This window comes from Trichoplusia ni, chromosome 6 (assembly GCF_003590095.1).
Source record: "Trichoplusia ni isolate ovarian cell line Hi5 chromosome 6, tn1, whole genome shotgun sequence".
Classification (NCBI taxonomy): Eukaryota; Metazoa; Arthropoda; class Insecta; order Lepidoptera; family Noctuidae; genus Trichoplusia; species Trichoplusia ni.
The window spans coordinates 10,120,717-10,124,227 of NC_039483.1; the positions used below are offsets into that span (position 1 = coordinate 10,120,717).

Below are 3,511 nucleotides of genomic sequence, written 5' to 3' on the forward strand. Positions count from 1 at the left end.
AGACATTGAATTAATAAACAATCCTCTGCCGTCATTCTGATATGTTTTGATTAAGGCTATTTCTATTTAACAAATGTTGAAGCTTTCGTATTTGCAACAGATTAACCAGAATTTCGCTGATGTTGTAATTGCGTCGCACGCTCTATTTGTGTGCGCTTTGACCGTCAAACTGTGCGTTATCGAACGAGAGCATTCGTTTATACTGTGTCGGATATGAGGGTTTCGGGGCTGTTTCCGTCAGGATTATTAGATGAGTTAGCACAAATGTAATGTTGAAATACTCAATGCATCAAGCAACGTTCTTTTGAATTTTGTCCCATGCAAAATTACATTTATTATGTCTGAAAAGGTCGAGGGAACAGGAGGAGGAGGAGTAACATATTGTCCAAGTGTTCATATTTACGTGCAATAAAGTATAAATAAAAATAGAAAGTATAAAATGTCAACTTATTGACACTACGACTCTTTTGTAGCTATAATTATATCCGATAGAGATTCGACGAAGGGAAACACAAAAAAGGCAGAAACAACAACATACAAGAAAGTAAAAGAGATGGCATAAGATCGAGAAATGTGGAAAACGCTTAACGAGTGTTTAGCAGCTTGATTTGAAGATGAAATAGTAAAAAAATAATGATATCAAGTTTAACATTTATTTTCTGGATTTGTTATATCTTGTTTCCCAACGGTAGGTTTAATAACTACTTTTTCTATAGCTACTATATACTATTGGTGAAGACGAAGCCAAGGTGTTAGCGACGATGACAACTACGTACACCTAAATTAAGTATGTTATAGTTTTTGTTTGATTAACGTTTCAAGTTTCTTAAAGTTAATGAGTTTGTTTACGTTTGCAATCAGTTATAGGTGTACGTAGGTATATATTGAAACATTGTTTATGTTATGTTAAGGTTTGTTCGCAAATGTTTAAGACTATATGATGTGTGCTAGGGACTTAGACTATGGTTAAGAACTAAGATTTAGTTACCTAAGTGTTGTCCATATACTATTTAACCCTGAAAAACCTAGAAATAGGTTTTATTTAGAAACAATTATTGATAGGAGTTGTTTCATAAGTACCCGCAATTATTTAGAATTTGTTGTAACTAACTCTCGGTAGGTGGCGACGCACGTAGATTAGTTTTAAAAGTACCTACATAAAATTCACTTTTTAGTTACCGATTCTGTCACAGGGGGCAGCACCATGTTGTTGTCATGATTAAGGTGCGGGTTTTTGCAATTATCTTTATTTTAAGACATTATTTTATGTAAATAAAGGTATAAGGATAGGGTTAAATAGGGTAAAAAGGTCTAGAACATTTGTAAGGGACGCCTAACTGCCGGGATAAGCCTCTGGAAGGGTTTCTTGCCGGCCAGCGCGGGAACGCGGCACGCCATGATTGGCTGGCGCCAAATACGCGCCCCCGTGATTGGTCGGCAGTCACTATAAATAGAGGGCCCTCCCGGCGGTTAGGCATTCCACATCCAGTGAGCATCCGGAAAGGAACCTTGGAAGACTAGGAAGACTAGGAAGCCTAGAAATACTGGGGAGAATAAAGAACTATGTAAGTACTGCACAATTATCTTTTACTGCGTTGAACCCCTGCTTCTTTGTATCCCGCCAGTGCTCGGTCCGAACCCATTGGACCAACGGACCACCCAACAAATACAGTCCACTCGCTGGCTACATTTTTGGTCCTTCTTCGAGCCGGATTGGGTTATAATACGAAGATGCCAACTACAAGATCGGGTTCGACGCAGTCTAAGACTGCAGGAAATAGTTCGTCGTCGGACTGGAGTATGCACACTCCGAGCGATACTGCAAGCTCCGCCGCTATGAGTATCGCAAGTATGTCGACGCTCACGAAGAGGACGCCGACAACAAGTCCGAAAGGAAGCCGGGCCCCCGTACCCCAGTCCAAGGACGCCACCAGGAGGGAATCAACGTCAGCAGAGGCGGTGCGCCCCGCCCCCCTGACACACGCCGCCGCGAAAGAGGTTGAAGATTCAAACCCCGCACGTCAAGAAGGCAGTCATACCACGGTGCAGAATCCAAATCGAAGCGTTGGAATCAGGACGTCGTCGAGAGAAGGGACTCTGCAGCAGCTTGATCCTGGGAACCCGGCCCGGGACAGGGACACAATGTCTGCTCGCTCTTCGCATAGGAAGAGAGCAGAAGCGCAAGCAAGATTGACTGTAGCGTTACGGGAGCAAGAAATGGCGGAAGCACGACTAAGAGTGGCGCAAGCACAACTAGAGCTTGTCGCCGCTGAGTCGGAAGATGAAGATGGTGCTGGTGAAGAAATATACGAGCGAACTCATGAAGTGGAACAGTGGTTCATCCAAACCAGCGCCGGGTCAAGCAAGGAACAGAGGCCGGTCGAGTCACAAGATAAGAAGAGCGACATTCAGAAGCTGGCAGAAGCAATAGGCAAGCTGTCCGGGAATTCGCGTGACGTCATCGCGCCGAAGTACATCGAACTTCCTTACTTCAATGGAGCCTGTGAAGAGTGGTTGGCGTTTAGAAGGACGTATGAAGATACGGCTGCCTCCTTCAGCGCCGCACAGAAACTGGCTCGCCTCAGAAGAGCCATACAGGGGAAAGCGAAAGAAGCAGTTCAGAGTTTACTGTTTACCGCTGAGAAGCCACATGAAGTAATCAAGGGATTGGAATCAAGATTTGGAAGACCTGGTGCACTGGCTTTAGCTGAGTTGGAAAAACTGAAGAACTTGTCGAAAGTGAGCGAAAGTCCTGGCGAGATCTGCGTGTTTGCAAGTAGAGTCAAGAACGCCATCGAGACAATCAAGGCTTTGAAGAAACCTCAGTACCTCAGCTCGCCTGAAACATTGAAGGCTATTGTAGACAAGATGCCACCTACCATGAAGTTTCGTTGGTTCGCCTATCATAGGGGTCGGAGAGATGAAGACATTCAGGAACTTTTACTCATTGAAGAATTCCTGGATATTGAAGCCGACATGTGTGGGGACTTTGCCCCACCTGAAGTTCCATCTGATAAGAAGAGTTCAAGAAGACCTGTACACACTGTACAAGAAGAGTCTCAAGATAAGAAGTTTAAGAAGTCGTGTCCCGTTTGTGAAGAGGAACATTTTGCAACAGAGTGCAAGAAGTTCAAAGAAGCGTCGATTGATAAGAAATGGGACATCATCAAGAAAGCGAAGATTTGTTTCAAGTGTCTTCGCTTCAAGCACTTAAGAAGCAACTGTAAAGCGCCTGTCTGCAGGAAGTGTCGAAGATGGCATGACACTATCTTACACTCGGACAAGCCAGAAGTACAGAAGTCAAGCAAGGAAGGCGCATCAGAAGAGAAAGTCGCCTCAGTCCACAACAATAAGGATGAAGACAGAGCATATTTGAAGATTGTTCCGGTGCAACTCTACGGGCCCAAGGGACAAGTTCGTGTGCTCGCGTTGTTGGACGAAGGGTCGACCGTCACTCTCTTAGACGCGTCGATAGCCGAGAAGATTGGAGCTGCAGGAAGTCGCGAAGAAA

The 3,511-nt window shown here is 44.5% G+C and overlaps 1 pseudogene; it reads left to right on the top strand.

The window, feature by feature from the left end:
• The first annotated feature begins 1,559 nt into the window (after window positions 1-1,559).
• The window catches only part of LOC113495129, a 7,109-nt pseudogene continuing 5,157 nt past the window's right edge, over window positions 1,560-3,511 (top strand).